General features: G+C 46.8%; 1 protein-coding gene across 1 annotated transcript in view; it reads right to left on the bottom strand.

The window, feature by feature from the left end:
* The window catches only part of LOC146079438 (uncharacterized), a 46,447-nt gene extending 30,890 nt beyond the window's left edge, over positions 1 to 15,557 (bottom strand). Inside the window, exon 1 of the mRNA XM_083186218.1 lies at positions 15,493 to 15,557. The gene's annotated coding sequence lies outside the window, so the exon portion shown is untranslated. The remainder of the gene's footprint in view (positions 1 to 15,492) is intronic.
* Between the last annotated feature and the right edge of the window lie 4,859 nt (positions 15,558 to 20,416).

The following is a 20,416-nucleotide window of genomic DNA, read 5'->3' as shown; positions in this document are numbered from 1 at the left end:
GGTAGATGCTTTTTGGGTTTGTAGGAACAGTTAGAGGAAGTTCCGGTCTTAATTGATGTGATCTAATCATCCATTCGCAGCCTGTGCGGGCGAACCCACACTTCGAGGGGGGCACTGGTGGGCGCTCATTCGCCGGGCTTGCTTTGGCAGCCTTGCAAATCAACCAGAATGACCCTCTTAGATTCTTAGATAGTGTGGAGGCCACGCCAACTTTTCCAAGTAGGACACGCCCATTTCATAAGGCCGCAACCGCTTTCCCATTACTTACTAGAGGGGGATCTCCAGGAATCGATGATGAGCAAAGTGGCAACCCTAGGTATAATTGACTCACACTGTGGGGGTAAGATACTTCTAGCACCCCTAGTGGTTGGACGGCAGCACAAAGTATATCAGGACATGCATGATATGTCAGGGACAACTAGGCTGCATGTGACAGGGGCAGTGACATGATGTGAGAAGGGTAATGGAGGTAGCACAAACCCACACGCTGAGAGCACAGCAGGGGGCAGGGCTACAAAGACACGATTCATGTAATTTGCTCCCACGACCCCCCTACCAAGGGGGGGTTCGGGAGACTGGCCACATCCCGGGGAAACTTACCCCCCTTTCCGGGGGCCAGGAGGGGGACCTGATTTCCGGGACCCTCCCAGCCATTCCGGGAGGGTAGGCAACCCTGCACTTATATGAAACCATGTGTACAACACAATACAGGAACAAGCTCTGAAACGTACTGTATCAGTGTATTTTCTTCATCAAGTGCAGTAGATCTTACTAACTGCTTTGGGATCTACATTTGGATGTAAAGGCCTATACACACTAGACGCCGATATGGTAGATTCTACCAGTTATCCTTGTAGGAGATAGAACACCCAGGAGGAGACATAGGGCAGTATTCAATGTGAATACTGGTGATGTGCAGCGAATCCTGTTTAGGATTCGCTGCACATTCGCCACTGCTCGCTGCGTTCCGGAGCCTCGCCGGCTCCGGTATTCAACGAGTCAGGGGCTCGCTGCCCCTGACCGGCGAATTTGAGCTCCTGCGGCGGACGCCGCAGGGAGCCTGAGGACGGTGGCAGGCAGGGAGATGGAAGTCTCCCTGCCTGCCCCAGAACGTTTGTGGGGGAGAGGTGGGCTCCCCGGGTGCCAGGCAGCACAGGCTGCCCCCCAGGGGTGCCAGCAGGGGACCGGGTATATTCACTACACCCGATCATGCATATGTAATGATCGGGTGAAGTGAATATATGAATATCTAATGAGCAGCTCGGCTCCGGCCCCCTGCTGGCTGGTCTGTGTAAAAAAAGAAATCTATATATTTTTTGCACGAGTTTTCAATCAAGACATCAAACGCCCCTGATGAAGTCACGTGGTTGACGAAACGCGTTGGGCCTTTCTTCAGATTGTAAAACTTATTGTGATACCATAGTGTAACTTTGCATGACATTTACCTTTAGCCATTGTTTGGCATTTTATATTAAATATTTGTACCTTTGAATCATTATCAGTTGTATGATTTACCTTAGCGCACCCTGATTCTTTGTATTTCTATCGGTTCCAGCTAACAGGGGACCTTCAGAGGTGCTGCTTTGGGCTATTAGGGCGCGGTGTTAGGTACCTTTTGCCTTTTTCATATATATATATATATATATATATATATATATATATAAATTCCACTGCTGGTCGGCACTCATTTAAATGAATAAGTCCAGGTGCACTCCGCATCAATCAATAGGAATCCAAAGAAGGAGGCACTCCAGTATAAGTAAGCAAAAACGGCTGTATTTATAGCGCCAAGCGCTTTCGGAGATGAAAGCCCCTTCCTCAGGGCACAACAGCAACAGTTGCTGTAGTGCCTCCCTCTTTGGATTCCTATATATGTATATATATATATATATATATAAGCGTTAGAGATAGGCCTGGCACTCCTCCAACAAGGTACAGGACCCAGGTGCCCTCCGGATCAGTAGTATAGAGGTTTTGATAGAAGAAAACAAACGCGGCACTCTGGGAATTTGAGCATAAACGTGTATTGTAGCAAAAGTAGCTTCCAACGTTTCGGGGTCTGTATCACCCCTTTGTCAAGGAATATTGTGCAATAAAACATACATCAATGTGCTTACCTTTATCAAATAAGTGAGAGGGTGAGCAGGTCACGTCTGCGGGCGTGCTGGGATCAAACAGGAAACATCGGAAGACGGATCACTCATCAAACAGTGATAGCGAGTTTAATGTTGAATCTGATACCCCTGAACAACCGATCCCTTTGGGGAACTCCGAGGTAGTGTCAACTCCCACTACCTCCAAAAGAAGAGGAGGTGGAAGGCCACCCGCAGGGGCAGCCAGTGTTCGCGCATCCACAAGAAAAACCAGCAACCGCTAGAGTCTCTTGTGTATAATTTGTCAAGCCGTCATTTTACTGGAGAAGAATTGAGTGTCCTTAACCATGGACTTTCTTTTGTCCCCACCACCTCCTTTGATAACCTCACCTGGAAGATAGACCTTTACCGCCACTCGAGAAATTTGAGGCTCAAAGAGTTCTTTCAGGGCAAACCCCCGATGCCCAGCACAGAGCAACATGCACAATTCATTAAAGCTAAATCTAAGTCCTCATTCGACCCTCCTTCCCAGAATCCAGCTATATTGACATACACTCGCCTGTTAGATACAGCCATCAATAAATTTGATGGAGCGAACCAGACCTGTCATTCAAATTTATCCAAAAAAGAACAGAGGGCACTCTCTAACTTAAGCGGATACCGCGATGTTGTCTTTAGAGCGGCCGACAAAGGCGGTGGCCTTGTCATTCAAGACTTAACGAAATATACCGCGGAGTGTGAAAGGCAGTTACAAGATTCATCCGTGTATGAAAAATTATCAAGTCACCCCACTATGAGATTCAAAGCTGAAGTTGACACCTTGCTCACCAAGGCAGTATCCTCTGGACATATTACATCTAAGTTACAGAAAGCACTTGAGCAATCGCATCCCACTGTCCCAATATTTTTCACGCTGCCCAAGATCCACAAGAATCTTCAAGATCCACCCGGGCGTCCAATAATATCAGCCCGCAATTCAATTTTCCAGCCTATCTCCCAGTTCCTGGATGGGATACTACAGCCCCTCATCAAAAGCCAGCCGACTTATATACAAGATACGACAGACTTCCTGAATACTCTCAACAAGTTCCAGTCCGTACCACCTAATACACTACTGTGCGTCATGGACGTCAGTAGTCTGTATACTTGTATTCCCCATGACGAAGGACTTCAAGCCATGAAATCCTTCCTCAGATCTACTGAGATGCAAGATCTTAATCATGAGTTGTTTTTGGACTTGTTGAAATTAACTCTTACCAAAAATTACTTCCTTTTCAATGGTGACTTTTATAAACAACTATCTGGGTGTTCTATGGGAAGAAATGTCTCCCCTTCCTTCGCAAATGTATATATGTTTCAGGAGACCAAATCGATGTTTATTGACAACCCGGAAGCGTTTGGTAAGATCATCCTAATCACACGCTACATAGATGACTTGTTCATGCTATGGGGGGGCAGCATCGATGAATTCGATCTCTTGATGGAGAACATCAACAGAAGGGACTCCCCAGTGAAGTTCACCCACCAGTCATCATTGAGCACGATTAATTACTTGGATGTTCAAATCAGGATTGCTGAAGGGTGTATCAGCACGAGTCTGTTCACGAAACCAACTGATAAAAATAATGTACTCAGAGGTAATAGCTTCCATCCTAATTCTCTAAAAAAAGCGCTGCCGAGATCCCAAATGATGAGAGCTGCAAGGATCGTCAGCAGTACTGAAGAATTACCTACTGTACTAGATGGCATGATAACCAGATTCGAGGCAAGAGGCTACAAAAGTGATACCCTGCAAACCCAGAAACGGGAGGTACTGAAGATGTCCAGAAAGTCCCTACTGTCAACCAATCTTAATAAAACCCGACGTGATAATGCATTACCATTTGTGACAAGATATAATACAGCATCATATGTTCTCCCAAGAGCGTCTAGGGCACTGTGGCCTATCATAAAGAGTGATACAAGCCTTACTAGTTTGCGCGATAAGACACCTCTTATATGTCACACAAGGGGCACCAACATCAGCGATAAGATTGTCCACAGAGACATTACTGGTTTTTCCAAGAGCATTACAGCTTCTGAGTCCGGCTTCTTACAACGACCAAGTGGATGTTACAAATGTCTGCATTGTACCACCTGTCAGCATATGATGACTGGATCTAAGTTCCATCATCCAATAGATGGAAGATCTTTTCCTATCAGGCATGTAGTCACTTGCACTACCACTCACTTGATCTATGTCATCCAATGTCCGTGTAAACTCCTGTACGTTGGGAAAACCGTCAGAACATTACGCACTAGAATGGCCCTCCACAGGTCCTCAATTAACAAAGCTCTTATTGGCAAGGAAAACGAACAGCCCGTTGCCAAGCACTTCGCCCAGATGGGGCATACTCTCAGTGATATGAAGCATATGATCGTTGATCACATTCCTGAAACGTTACGCCGGGGTGACAGAGATGGACTCTTATTGAAGAGAGAGGCGATGTGGATACATAAATTGAACAGTGTGAAACCTAATGGACTTAATGATAAATTCAGCTATGCAATCTTTTTGTGATTAATCCTAAAGAGATACCTGATATTAAGCTTCCTCCATCGTTAAGTTGCCTCCATTACCATAGGATTGATATACACCACCTTACCTCCATGATGATATTAGTGTGCTTTTCCTTCTCTCCGCTTATCTTACTATCACTTTCCCCATTCCGATTATGTATGGTTTATCCCTGTTAGATATTTTTGGTTATTCCTTCCAGAGACTACTTCAAAAGTGCTACTTAATGTCGACTTAGTGGGTGATAACACATCCTGCCCGTTAACCATTCCAGGACCATAATTGTCCTCATTTGTGTGCTTTTTCTTCATCTCTGCTTTACTTGCTGTCCCTGCACCCTTTTCCGATTTGTTGATTTCTCCCTACATTTTTTCTTGGTTTTTCCCTAGAGAGACTGACATCCATTTGTAGTGGGTACATTGGCCCTTATTCTGATCTGATCGTAGTACAAATTGGTTCTCAAAATGGGCAAAACCATGTGCACTGCAGGGGGGGGGGGCAGATGTAACTTGTGCAGAGAGAACTAGATTTGGGTGGGTTATTTTGTTTCTGTACAGGGTAAATACCGTCTGCTTTATTTCTACACTGCAATATAGATCTCACTTTGAAGTAAAACCCCACCAAATCTAACGCTCTCTGTGCATGTAACATCTTCCCCACCTGCAGTGCACATGGTTTTGTCCATCTAAGAAGGAATTTGTCAGAAAGAGTGAACCAAAATAACCCCCTTAGAGACGACACAGTGTGCTTTTTTTCATCTCCGGCTTGTCTCACTATTCTGCTCCCATTCATTATATTTTTTGTCCCACATTCAATATTTATGTTTGGACCTATACATCTACATAAACTGACCAAGGACATACCTTGAGATATAATTGACCTTATTATGATAAAATTCGTATAGATTACGCTTGTAAAATTATTTTCTCACTATAAGTCTCTTTGACTGCATGTGATTTACTATTGTCACTTCAATAAGCTCCACTATTCTGACTTAGTGTTGCACACATCATGTCCTGGACGACATGTTTAATTAAACAAAGTGTGTTGAAGCTCACATAGTGTACTTTATTTCATCTCCTACTTATCTTACTATACTGCTCCTCTCATTACATTGATTTGTCCCCCGTTTTCAATTTAATTTTGGACACATACAACTTGCTGGATTTATAGATTAATCGTAAAGAGAGAGTCTCTTCAAATCGTGTGCCTTTCTTTCTTCTCTGACTTATCTATCTATACTGTCCCTCTCGTTACAATCATTTGTCCCTCTTTTATAATTTCTGTTTGGACCTACATAACATGCCAACATTAGCCCTTTAAAAGGTGATTATCCACAGTGATATTTATTTCCATAATATCCGATTACATTGGAATTACCTATGATGATTGATGACACAAACTGTGTCGACTAATATGTATTACATCCAAACTGAGTGTTCTCAGTAAATATATTCTTCAATATGATATTGATTATACAATAGTTGACTGATGCCACTAATTAGTCCTTTCCCCCATGTATCGTTATGTGTATTCTTTGATAAATTAACACTTGCTTTTGTTTTGTGATTTTACACTTACTTTGCATCACGTTGTGTGATGCATCTTATTTTCCACTGTTTGCGTTAATATCATATGTATATACACATTTTATATCTTACTGCATGTATTACAGGGTGAACCAGTCACGTCGGGGGAAACCTGGGATCGTAACAACGTATGCGCGTCAGGGGCTCGCTCATAGCGATCTCCATAGCAACCCACCGCTTGCGCTCCACACTGCGTGTCATAGGCAGGACATCCGCCGCCTATCACCGCTGCTCCATTTCCTGTTTGATCCCAGCACGCCCGCAGACATGACCTGCTCACCCTCTCACTTATTTGATAAAGGTAAGCACATTGATGTATGTTTTATTGCACAATATTCCTTGACAAAGGGGTGATACAGACCCCGAAACGTTGGAAGCTACTTTTGCTACAATACACGTTTATGCTCAAATTCCCAGAGTGCCGCGTTTGTTTTCTTCTATCAAAACCTCTATATATATATATATATATATATATATATATATATATATATATATATATATATATATATATATATATATATATACATACACACACACACACACACACACACACACACACACACACACAGCACTTACCCCTGATAAAACTAGGAAGGAATCCGGTAGAAACGGCTGTCGGGTCAGCCTAATGTCATTTCAACTCACCATGCTGTAAATCTTCAATACAATTTGTTTCTTTGCAACAATCCTGTGTGCTGGTCTGTTCCAATTCCGGGATTGGTCATTTTTCAGTCCCGAATTCAGGGATTGAAAAAATGCCACGGGATTGGCATCCCTAGTACCAACCAACAAGCTCCTGACATTTTTCAAACACAGGGCCAGATGCACTAAGCTTCAAAAGTGATAAAATGGAGAGTGATAAACAGCCAGCCAATCAGCTCCTGTCTGACATTTTTCAAACACAGTCTGTGACATGGAAGATAGGAGCTGATTGGCTGGCTGTTTATCACTCTCAATTTTATCACTTTTGAAGCTTAGTGCATCTGGCCCATAGCCTGTAACAATGTCAGTTAGGAGCTGATTATGTGTAACTTTTATCTATATCCACTTTATCTCTCTCCAATGCTTAGTACATAGACCTCAAAGTCAATCAAATATTTAGAACATGACCTTCTCATTTATGAAAAAGATTTAATTATCATGTTAACTTTAGAGTGCTAAGTCTGACATCAGAGTTACTGTCAAGTTTTGAATTGAAGTTGTGTCGGAATTTGGTATTTGGATGTCTCCGGACCTGTGTTGGTGTTACCTGTGAAAGTAGCGCTGTGCTGGAAGATAGCAGGTCTGATGTAGTAACTTCTCATTTGAGTATTCTCATTTTTAGTATTAGTTATAACGGTACTTGTTTCCTAGCACGGCGCCCGTCGTACTCGATCGCATGCCTTAAGTTAAGGTACTTAAGGCATGCGATCGACGCGATGGATGCGATTTTCTGTCAATTACCAGCTTTAATTGCCGGTAATGAGAAAATCGCGTTGATCGCGTCTATCGCATGCCATTATAATGGCATGCAATGCGACTGACACGATCAATGCGATTTTCCCATAGAGAACAATGTTAAATGAGTTTTGAAAGTTAAAATCGCGTTGATCGCGTCGATCGCATGCCATTATAATGGCATGCGATCGACGCGATCAACGCGATTTTACATAGGGAACAATGGGACATGGGCCAATATGGGCAATTTCTCATTGTATATGCCCCCTAATGGGTATTAAGTGTGGTTAATGCCCCCCCCCCATTGTTAACGCCACCCCACTATTGACGCCAACATGAAGCATGGCGAGCGGCGGCGGTTTGCGTCCTCCGACCTTTTCATACCCCCACTATCCATGTCGGCGTGGAGTTGATTTTATAAATTGTGGTGAGCGTAGCGAGCCACCGAGCCCGAAGCGTGGCGAGCGCACGCGTATACCTGTGAAGTAATGCACGTCCGCTCGCCACGCTTCGGGCTCGGTGGCTCGCCACACTTTATAACATCAACTCCATGCCGATGTGGATACTGGGGGTATGAAAAGGTCGGAGGACGCGTATCGCCGCCGCTCGCCACGCTTCGGGTTGGTGGCAATAGTGGGGTGGCGTTAACAATGGGGGGGCATTTCAACCATGAGGGGGGGTGTTTGCTATTAAAATTAGGGTTTTTGGTGCTTATTACATTGAAATCAATGTAAAATTGGGTCACAGGGACCATTTTACATTGATTCCAATGTAAAAATCGCGTTGATCGCATCGATCGCATCGCATGTGATTTGGTTGCATGCGATGCGATCGATGCGATTTCTTTTTCCGCGATCAATACAATCAAAATCGCGGGCGCCGTGCTAGGAAACAAGTACCGTTATAACAATATTGGTGATCCCATATGGGTGTTACTAGTAGGTGTCCTATATAATTAAGAAATGGGATTTTGTAACGATAACCAGACTTCACTGCTTTAAGTAAACTATTCCTTTAACACTCTATACTGATATTTAAACAAACTTTAACCTAACGTTGTCCTGTAGCTTGGAGCTGTGCCAAGAATTCATCATTGTTTCATCATGTATCTCATTATGTATGTAAAAGGTTTCAACTTAAATAAGTGTTAATCCTACATTTTTATATGTAAAGAGTAATGTCAGATTTTTCATTAACTGTACCCAGGGTTGCCAACCCTCCCGGAATGGCCGGGAGGATCCCGAAAATCGGGTCCCCCTCCCGGTCCCCCGGAAAGGGGGGCAACCCTCCCAGATTCCGGCTGTCCCCTTCCTCCCTCATGTACTTTGTGGTGGCCGTAGCGTTAAAATGCCGCGATTCGCGGCATTTCGACAGAAGGGGCGGGGCTAAATAGGAAAATCGCGTATATTTAGCCCCGCCACCTCACCGTAGACCCGCGTATTGCGGTATTTGCATTACTGGGGGCAGGGACTGATGATGTCTCCACCAGGCCCCGCCCCCAGAAGTGATGTAGACAGTCTCCTCTCCGGGGTTCTCCTGGAGAGGAGATTGTAAAAGTCGGCAACCCTGACTGTACCTTTGTTGTTCCCTGGGGGGTTTGTGTATTATTAGCATTTTGGGCGGGATGTATCAATATTCACTTTTCTGTAGTGAAGTGGACTCCGTTTTTTTGCGCTTTTTTCGCGATTGTTTTGCGATGATTTTCGCGTTATTTACGATGATTTTATGCATATCTTTGGTCCGCGCTAATGTGGACCTCTCCCGAAATCTTTTCGTTTTTTTTTTTTTTGTGCGCATGCGCAGATGCGTCCTGCTGCTGGCTGGGTTTCCCCGGCTCGCAGCGCTCAGCTTGACTTGCTGACGAACTGCAGTTGTGACAGTTCAATTATTAAAGTATAATGTATTTTTACAGTGTGTTATTTACCTTATGAAAACAGGTTGTGCTGTGGGATGTATTTTACTTGTTGTATGGGAGGCAAGATTGGTTCTTTTTTGGAAGGTGTGAGGCACAGATCATCAGGGCTAGGCAAGAGGCAGTGAGGTGTGAGGCACACTGCCTCTTGCCTAGCCCTGATGATCTGTGCCTCACACCTTCCAAAAAAAAACCAATCTTGCCTCCCATACAACAAGTAAAATACATCCCACAGCACAACCTGTTTTCATAAGGTAAATAACACACTGTAAAAATACATTATACTTTAATAATTGAACTGTCACAACTGCAGTTCGCCAGCAATATAAGGCGAATTATATAGAAGAGAAGCTGAGCGCTGCGAGTGTTAATACATCACACAGCGCTTCAGCTACAATGCTGTCCAATGGGAGGATGTTTCGCGCCGGAAACTCCGCGATACTTCAACCCGGCGGAGTTTTTTCAACAATAGAAAACGAAAACTTTATTAATACATGAAGCGAACAAGGGACCAACGCGAAAACGGGATGTCAACGCCACGGTAAGCGTTGATACATCCCGCCCTTTATCTGTGTATTATATCAATGAAATATAAATTTATCATGCATAATACAGAATGCGCCCTGTAGGATTTGTGTGGTGTGCAACTGCATTCCAAGTAAAGGCAGGAAGTATGGTCATCTTCAGTGACGGCTTTTACCTATGGGCTGCAGGACTGCATGCCACACACACCCCCCCTCCCCCCCCCTGGCAGCAACTTCTATTGGAATTTCAAGCTGCCAGTTACCCGCGGTAAGGCAGTCTCATTGGGAGGTTTTCTCTCCCTTTGGGACTGCCAGTCAGAGTTGCTATAGGCAGAGAACTGGCTTTCTGTAGAAAGCCACTCCCTGCCTTGCCATGCAGCCCAATTTTGCTTCTATGTGTTGCAGCCAGTGCAGGTTGTGCTAAATGCATTTTGTTGCATCTGGGCCCACCATTCTCTACTGCATCCACTGCCTCAAAATGCCAGATGTCCAAGTACACAAAACTGTCACAGTGAAGCCCAAGGCTGTTGTAAACTTCTGGAAAGTTGGTGGATATGATCTTGTGTGTTTTCAGAAAACCGAGGGCTGTTTAAGCAAGAGGTGACATAAACCACCGAAGAGATCTGAGATGCTGGCACTTTAAGTAGCAAGTTGCCAGGGTGTTCTGACAAGGATAGGAATAGCCAATTAGGGATCAGGGGAGGAGTTCTATGTGTTAGGCGTAGGCAGGAAGTCAGGTGATCTTCCTCTTTGGAACAAATTTCTCCAAGGATAAGGTAGTGACCCAGACTTGCTCTCTATAATACTGTAATTTCCTCTCTTTTATTCTAACCTGCCTCTCTCCTTGCTTTTCTTTCCTCCTGTTTCTTAGCTGCCTGCCTGTGTGCTCCCCTGTCAGGGTTTGGATTAGTGGCTGCATGCATATAATCTCCCTAGTGTTGTTCGGCCTAAGTATGCCGCGCCCACGCTGTGTCACTATGCCCCGCCCGATTCCTTGATCCAGGGTACCTGGGTCACGGGTCCCCAGCTCTGGCTGGCTCCCCGCCATCTGGCACTGCTAACCACGGGCATGGCGGCGGGCGTGGGGAGGCTCCCAGGATCCGGCATGCAGGCCTCGGCAGGAGAGGCGCAGTGACGGCCGGAGGGGCTGTAGCTATCAGGGGTGGTAGGGGCAGGGGTGTGGGTCATGAGGGAGACAGGGTGGCCAGAGTGCTGTGGGGTGCCACAGGCCATGCAGTGGTTACCCAGGGATCTGCAGTTGCTGGGCATGCACCCTCTTACAGTTCTGGCTTCCCGGGGGGTGAGACGATTCTGGCAAGGAGGGGCACGCCGGTGGGCAGCGCTGTACCTGCAGCCTCTTTACCTCCCATGCAAGATGTGGGGTTGTGGCCTGTCACCCCCTCATGGACACCTGGGGTGCCCGTTATGTCACCGCTGCGCAGGGCTAGCTGAGTAGAGCGAGGCTATTGCCTCAGCGCGTTGCAACAGGTGGGGGTGTGGCGGTTCCCCCTCCCCCAGCGGTGGCGCCAGTGTTACCCCCTCAGGTTCAGGCAGCACAGCAAGGGGCCACTGCTCTGGCAGTGCAACAGTTGGTGGCTATTTTGGCACCATTGTTAGGACGGGCAGCTCTTCCAGGGGCTGGGGCAAGTGCAGCGGCACAGAAGAATGTAGGAGCGTCCCCTTCAGGGTCTCTGAATTTGGGAGCAGTGTCCGCACAGGTCTTGGCAGCCCTAGGTATTCCACCACCTGCTGATCCCGCCGGACCCGGAGTGGCTACTCCTCCTTTGGCACCGGCTGTGGTGCCGGCCATTCCACCTCTACCTGTCTCCACGGATGCCGTTCCGGTCGTCCCGCCGGGGGAGGTGGCCAGGCCCTCCGACGAGGTGGGAGTGCCCTCTGCAGCCGCAGTCACAGGTGGGTCCACACCTATTCGCAGGAAGCGCAGGCGCAGGTCCTCTCGCACATCGCCCTCCTCTGGGTCAGAGGTGGTGACCTCTGGCGAGGAAGGGGGGCACAGGTCTAGCATAGGCGCTCTAGGAGGCATCACTGGCGTTCCAGGTCCACTAGTGGTAGCTCTGGCTCTCCGCTATTCCCTAAAGGTGAGGTAGTTCACTGTAAATACACAGCTGTACATAAAGGGTTAAGGCGTAGCGTGCGGGATAGGATAAAGGAGAGGAAGTACGTCAACTTTTTTTATGATGACAGCGCAGGTGGAAAAGGATTACCGTGCTGCCAAGCGACGTGGGGGAATAGGTGAGGAGGCTTACTGTACGTATCAGAGGTGGCAAACAGGGTTGTTCATGTTCGCGGCATGCTACCTGGAGACGAGGCCACAGGAGCATATGAACATGGTGCATTTTATGCATATGATGCATGCAATGTTTGTGGCCAATGGGGGCATGTCGTGGCGGTCATATGATGAGGAATTCGATCACAAGCAGTCAGGTTCTCACATCATGGACTTCGGGTGCAAAGACGTGGAGTTATGGATGAGTCTGAAGCCGTCGGCTTCGTCCACTCCTGCTGATGTGCCAGCAGCCCCTGCCATGCCTGCCACTCCCCTTGTTTGCTCCCCTTGCATCCCGATTAGTTCAGGTACATGGCATTCAGGTTGCCAACAGGGGTCTATGTCGACAGATGTTTGCCCATGGGCTGTTCGTGTCCTGCGGCGTACTTTGAATGCTTTAGTAGCTTCTTGCTTTGGTGCGTCACGCAGTGCTCGGGTGAAACAGGGGTCACTCACTATTTGGACGACTTCCTGTCTGTGGGCTTGGCTGATTCCCTGTGGTGCGGGGCTCTGCTGGGCAAGATGAAACACACATACATACATACATACATTCATACAGTACATACAAAGTACATACATACACTGTCTCCCTCATACATACATACATACATACATACATACATACATACATACATACATACTGTACATACATACATTCATACTGTACACTGTCTCCCTCATATACATATACATACATACACATATTACATCCTATAGATTGTAAGCTTGCGAGCAGGGCCCTCCTACATTTTGACTGTCTGTAAATACCCTGTTTGTTGTATCCCTGTCTCCTTTGTAAAGCGGAACGGAATATGCTGCGCTATATAAGAAACTGGTAATAAATAAATAAATAAATGGTACTTGTTTCCTAGCACGGCACCAGCGATTTAAATTGCATTGATCGGGACCTAAAAAATCGCGTCGATCGCATCACATGCAACCAAATCGCATGCGATGCAATTGACGCGATCGTGGCGAGCGCAGCGAGCCCCGTGAGGGGACGCGCATTACTTCACAGGTATTACGCGGCCCCTCGCGGGGCTCGCCACGCTTCGGGTTGGCGTCAATAGTGGGGTGGCGTTAACAATGTGGGGCCATTTCACATACTTAATACCCAAAAATCGGGCCCATTGGGCCATTTCATATTGTTCCATACATGTATGTAAAATTGCGTCGGTCGCATTGCATGCCATTATAATGGCATGCGATGGACGCGATGAACGAGATTTTATCCATGCCGGCAATAAAGGCTAAAAATAGCCTAATATTGCGTCGGTCGCGTCAATCGCATACCTTAACTTACCTAAACTTAAGGTATGCGATTAACCACAACGGGACCCGTGCTAGAAAACAAGTACCAAATAAATAAACTGTCTCCCTCATACATACATACATACATACATATATACATCCATACATACATACATACATACACTGTCTCTCTCATACATACATACATACATACAGTATATACGTACATCCATACATATATTCAATGTCTCCCTGTACATGCATGATATGATCTCCCTATATAGTGCTGCAATGTCTGGGGAACACATGGGCAGAATTCCATGGGTGGCAGACAGTACCCCCCCCCCCTCCATTAGGGTCCATGGCAGTAGCCCCACTCCCTGATCCCCCCCCCCCCCCAACAGGCTCCATGGCACTAACACCACTCCCCCAGGAGGCTCCATTGCAGACAGTAGCCCCCCCCCCCCCCCCAGCTAGGGGTGCGCTGTAGTTGCCGGCGCTGCTTTTCATAGGACCCCGTGCTCCTGTCCCTTATTTGCAGGTGGGCGGAGCGGTGGTAAGCAGTCAGCACCGTGGATGTGACTGTGTGTATCTTCCGGTGCTGCTGCTGCCGACCCGCCGGCGGAGAGACAGGGATGGGAGGGAGCCACAAAAGACACGGCAGTGCTTCTCTTAGCAAGGAGTACTGCTAACACCCGGCTACACCGCGGTGGTGGATAAAAAAAAAAACTTGATGCAGGGGGTTCCTTGCTGTGCCCACGGCCACGGGCCCCCTTAAATGGTAGGTGCACCCCCTGCACATTCTATAGTTACACCACTGGCTGCTGCCTAGAAAAGAGAACCCGCCCCGTGCAAGCCTGCAAATTAATTATCAAAACTACCGCAAAACGCTATTTTCCATAAACATCTAAAGGATTTTGCCATATGCAAATGTGAGAAACTCTGAGGCTTCAGAGTGCTGATGTCTCAGAGTGATGATGTCACAATGTACTACTGATCACATGGTCTGAGCTGTTTGGCTCTGGGCTCATATCTTCACGGAAACTGGATGAAGGAAGACGTTATCTGTGAAGATGGGCTGTTATCAGACCAAGTGTTGTGATGACGATGCTGATGTGCAGTGCGCTGCACATGTGAAATCCCAGAATGCCGATGTCTGTGATAGAGACGGCGATTTCCCAACTGAAGATCAGAGATATTTGTTATGGAAGTGGAAGATAATTACCACACCACCGGCATTTAGCAGCAGAAGGAGCAGATGGCTCAAGCGCCATAGGTTTACCACCAGAAAGAGCAGAAGGCACAAGCTCCCCAGGTTTACACCTACACTGACCCCCATAGAGGAGGAGGAGGAGCCTGAGATACTGTTGGCCCGGGTATTGGCAACTTGGCGCCTGGCATCGGGCTACCAGAAGTGGAGGGATTTGTACCCTATAACATCATTATATTGATGCTTATGCTGAACTGCCTAATCAGACTGTATATATATATCCGTACTGCTGCTGGTCGGTGGTGACATGGACAGTATATACCTTTGTGTATATTTGTATATATGTAAATTTGTAAATATTGTACATAGTTATAGATAGATCTATCTATCTATCTATCTATCTATCTATCTATCTATAGATAACCAATGTACAATAAAACTCTGTACAATAACAGTCCGTGAGTGTGTGTGATGTGTGTGACACAACCCTGGTGCACGCGCTGCTGGCGCATACCTACACATATCCGACATCACACTAAGACCAGTCACTACCTTTGCTGTGCAGTGCTTCTCAGTGTCAGTAGTGGCGCAGAAGGGGGTGTGGGGGGGGGGGGGGGAGTGGTACTTTCTACCTGGGCCTGTTGGAGAGTCCTGCTCCTCCTCCTTCATTGCAGGTTTAGAGAGAACCAACTGTCACAGCAACTGCCTCTCTCCCCAGCTCAGCACATGCTGCTTAGTACTATGTCCTGAGCTGGGGAGAAAGGCTGCTGCAGCACCCCTGAGTGTCAGTCCTCATGGTCCCAGCAGTGCATGTTTTCCTCAAAGCCTAGCCAGCATACTTACGTACCATCTCGGAATGTCTGGGAGGGTCCCAAAAATCAGGTCCCACTCCCGGAGGGTGAGGCTAAAATGACGCAAATTGCATAATTTATTACCACCCCCTCCTCGAAGAGCGAATCACGGCATTTACGGCACGGCATCTGCCCCCCAGACAAGCTGCAGAGAGTCTCATCTCCGGGCTTTTCCCAGAGAGGAAACAGCTGTGGTAGGCAAGTATGCTAGCCAGTACACAGGTGCAGTCATTACTAACTTACACCATATTCTGGGGAAGATGTATGAAGCAGTGATAAGGGGGGAGAAGTGAGCCAGAGGAGAAGTGGCCCATGGCAACCAATCAGCACTTAAGTCACATCTTTTATTTGCATAATATGAAATTATACAGAGCAGCTGATTGGTTGTCATGGGCTACTTCTCCTCTGGCTTATCTTATCTCCCTTATCACTGCTTCATACACCTACCCCAATATGTGCTGCATTCATTCCTTACTGACATACTGTAAAGATCCACAAGTGGTCTGTAGATCATTATGGGGCAGATGTACTAACCAGAGTTAAGTGCAGAAATGCACGTTTTCCATAATGTATTACTAGCGCACCTAATGTGCGCTGGTGACAGCCCGCCGAGTTACGCTCAGCGTGGCTGTCCCCTGAAATCCCCCCCAGTGATTAGCGGCCGGGGCGATGTATTAACAGCCGCTTCGCCAGCTCAGGGCTAGCGCTGTCCTATTCCCCACTGCGGGGACAACGCTAGCCCTGCTGCTGGCTCCAAGCTGCGCTGGAGATCTCATGATAAAAGTGAGATTTTGCGCATGCCCATTAGAGCCGGCCCTGGGGAAAGCATGAGTGCACATGCACTTGGCCTCCGGGGCTGCCGACAAGGATTTAATACTCACAAATGGTGACAGGATATCAGACATACAGTATATGTGGGTGAGAACCTGGGATCCAGTGATCATCAAGCAGTATGGTTTAGTATCAAGGCAGAGTCCAACTCCAGTCACACAAAAACTAAGGTGTTGGATTTTAGGAAGGCTGACTTTGCAAAAATGGGGAGATGTTTAAGCGATTCATTAGCGGATTGGAGGAACTTGAAAGGAGTGCAGGAGAGGTGGAAAAAAATAAAAAGTGCAATACTAAAAACAACGGACCTTTGTATCAAAAGGCTCAATATAGTATCAAGGGTACTATAATGGAAACTACTGAGGAGGAAAGAGATCTAGGAGTCACTATTTCAAGTGACTTAAAGGCAGGAAAGCAATGTAGCAAAGCAATGAGGAAGGCTAGTCAGATGCTTGGTTGCATAGGGAGAGGAATCAGTAGCAGAAAAAAGACGAAATAATGCCACTTTATAGGTCATTGGTACGGCCTCATCTGGAATACTGTGTCCAGTTCTGGAGACCATATCTTCAGAAGGATATAAATACATTAGAGAGTGTACAAAGAAGGGCAACTAAAATGGTGCATGGCCTACATCACAAAACGTACCAGGAAAGACTAAAAGTATAGTTTGGAGCAGAGAAGGGAAAGGGGGGACATGATAGAAATCTTCAAATATATCAAGGGTTTTAACATAGTACAGGAGAGAAAATTTTCTTCAAAGGAAAAGAAGTAATAGAACACGAGGACATGCATTGAAACTGGAGGGAGGTAGGTTCAGGGGAAATGTTAGAAAGAATTACTTCACAGAAAGGGTAGTGGATAAGTGGAATAGCCTACCATCAGAGGTGGTAGACGCAAAGACAGTAGTACAATTTAAACATGCTTGAGATGGGCATATGAATATCCTTACAAAGAAATAAGGATTAAAAAGGGTTGAGATATCTGAAGGGTAAAAAAGGGGGCAGACTAGATGGGCCAAATGGTGCTGATCTGTCGTCAAATTCTGTTTCTATGTTTCTAAGTAGAGCCATTAACGCTGGGCATAACGGCTCTCTTTATCGACTGGAGGGGGGGGGTCAATACATTTCCCCATAATGGGTGCCTGCTTCTTCACGTTATGCAGGAGAAGCAGGACCCGTTATTTTAAAAACGTTATAGCCATCTTAATACATCTGCCCCTACAGTATGTAACTAGAGGCAAACTCACAGGCTGGGCCTCCTATTTAATGTCTTGAAGCCCTTAGGTCTACATGTGTAGCTGCAGCCATGTAAGATCCAACGGAGTCACACCGGCAACCGACAGATGAGGAGGGAGCTGTACAGAATGCTGGTCAGAGGCACCCATTATAAATACACCACTGGCTGCACTGCACCCAGGTGTGATGATCCATTGGAATGGCCCTAGAGCTGGCCCTGGTCATATTGTTCAACAATGGAAACTGATTTGCAACATGATGAGTTGGTGAAGCTGGCATACAGTCTGAGACACCTAAACTGCAAACTATGGCAGGGCATGCTGGGATGTGTAGTTCCACAGCAGATGGCGGGTCGCTCACACTAAGTGCAGTGTATTTGGCCAATGAGTAGACAATTCTATCCAATACAAATCTGTTGGACAGGACAGGATCCCCAGCAGCCAATGGTGCACATCGGTGTATGTACAGCATCTGTGGTCTATCAGCTAGAGGAGAATAATGTGTATAACTGGCCATGGTCTCACAGCCAGATACACCACCAGGTATGGGGAGAAGTGGCAATAAGGCAGATGTATAGATCTGCGGGTCTATGGTGGTATATAGATGTGTATGGCGGTATATGAGGGTTTATGGGGGTCTATGGTGGTATATAGAGGTGTATGGCATGTATGGCGGTATTTGAGGGTTTATGGGGGTCTATGGTGGTATATAGAGGTGTATGGCTGTATATGAGGGTATATCGTGGTATATAGAAGTGTATGGTGGTATATGAGGGTTTATGGGGTGTATGGTGGTATATAAAGGTGTACGGCGTATATGGCGGTATATGAGGGTTTATGGGGGTGTATGGTGGTATATAGAGGTGTATGGCATATATGGCGGTATATGAGGGTTTATGGGGGTGTATGGTGGTATATAGAGGTGTATGGCATGTATGGCGGTATATGAGGGTTTATGGGGGTGTATGGTGGTATATAGAGGTGTATGGCGGTATTTGGGGGTATATTAGGGTATATGGGGGTGTATGGGGTATATGGGATCTCCTGCCAAAATATAACACTAGTGAGGAACCACTTCCAGCCACTGTGACCACCAGAGGTTTATAGAATGCCGGGAAGACCTCAGGTAAGACAAAGACATGGGGTGAAATGTAATAGGATGAGAGATTCAGAAAGTGAGAGATTTGGTAAGAAATCTCCAGTTTTTTTAAAGTGGCAATCATTTACACAGCAAAACCAGTGTGATTTTGCTGTGTAAATGATTGCCACTTTAAAAAATCTGGAGATTTCTTACCAAATCTCTCACTTTCTGAATCTCTCATCCTATTACATTTCACCCACGAAGTAGCGTGTCATACTCTATAGGGGACATTTACTAAGATGGTAGTTCTATTTCAGATGGAATATTGCTCTGGGAAACCAATCAGATATTGTCTATTATCTTCTAGAAAAGAGGTGGGCAACAGGCGGCCCGGCCCGCGAGACACTTAGGTCTGGCCCGTCGCACTGACATATATTACTATGACAAGCGTCCCGACTATAGCCGCTTGTCAGCGCCATGACAGACATAACATAAGCTTTGCAATATGATTACTTTTTTACTGCTGCCGCCGCCGTTAATGCCCTTCTGTGCCTGCCACGCACAGCATTACTGGAAGCGTGGGAGGCGACGCGGCAGCCGCCTCTCCGCCATTGGTTGGCACGGCCGCGTCCCCTCTCACACTCCCGGCAGACGAAGACGGACATTAACGGCGGCAGCAGTAAAAAACTAATCATAATGCAAATGTTATGTCTGTCCTGGTGCTGACAAGCGGCTATAGTCGGGCCGCTTGTCATGTTAACAGTGGCAGCAGTAATAAAGTGTCACCGTATCCCCTCCCAGGCTCCCTGAAATTCTGTGCAGGGTGGGCGCAGTAGGGTTTTGGCCGGTAAATCTTTTAGGTGGCAAAACGGCTGCTACGCAGTAACGCAGCTCTCTCCTGGCTTCCCCCTCTCAAGGAACACCACACCGCACCGCACAGAGAATTAATAATAAAGAAAATCAAAGTAAGGAGCAGGCAATTATTTTATGTGCATCAGCCTGATGACAATGTTTGATGAGCATTGAAACGTTGCTGACAAGCCTCAGTGTCTGAGTATTTAATTTCTTTGAGTGTCCGTATGAAGCTGTCGGAGTGCTGGGATATATTACCGCTCAGTGGCGTAGCTATGCTGTGGCAGCCCCCGCCATGGCTTGGAGGAGCCAGCGCCTGCTGGGAGCACTGAGAACTGAAGAAAGAAGGTCACCGTCTGCACACAGAGCTGGAGCTGGCTGCTCAGCACGCTCTGCAGTGCAGGAAGGCACCGACCTAGACAAGCGCTCTCCCTGCTGCTCCTGTCAAACAGCAGACAGGAAGCAGCAAGCTACAGCAGTGGAGAAGAAAGCTCTGCAGCCCGATCCCCCTGGCCGGTCTTCTCTCTCCTCAGGTAGAACACACAGGCTCCCCACTGCTGCTGCGTAACCTGCTTCTCACAGGCAGATGTCTGCCTGTGAGGAGGAAACTCAAGGCTGTTATAATCAGTTCCCACGGCCCCCTCTCTGGCAGGTTGTGTACCCTCCCTCCCCCACCACTATGGAGTCTCAGGATACACAGTCAGCACTAA

Source organism: Crinia signifera, chromosome 5 (assembly GCF_055691185.1).
Source record: "Crinia signifera chromosome 5, ASM5569118v1, whole genome shotgun sequence".
Classification (NCBI taxonomy): domain Eukaryota; kingdom Metazoa; phylum Chordata; class Amphibia; order Anura; family Myobatrachidae; genus Crinia; species Crinia signifera.
The sequence above is the reverse complement of the archived record's forward strand: the minus strand, read 5'-3'. Positions and strand labels throughout refer to the sequence as shown.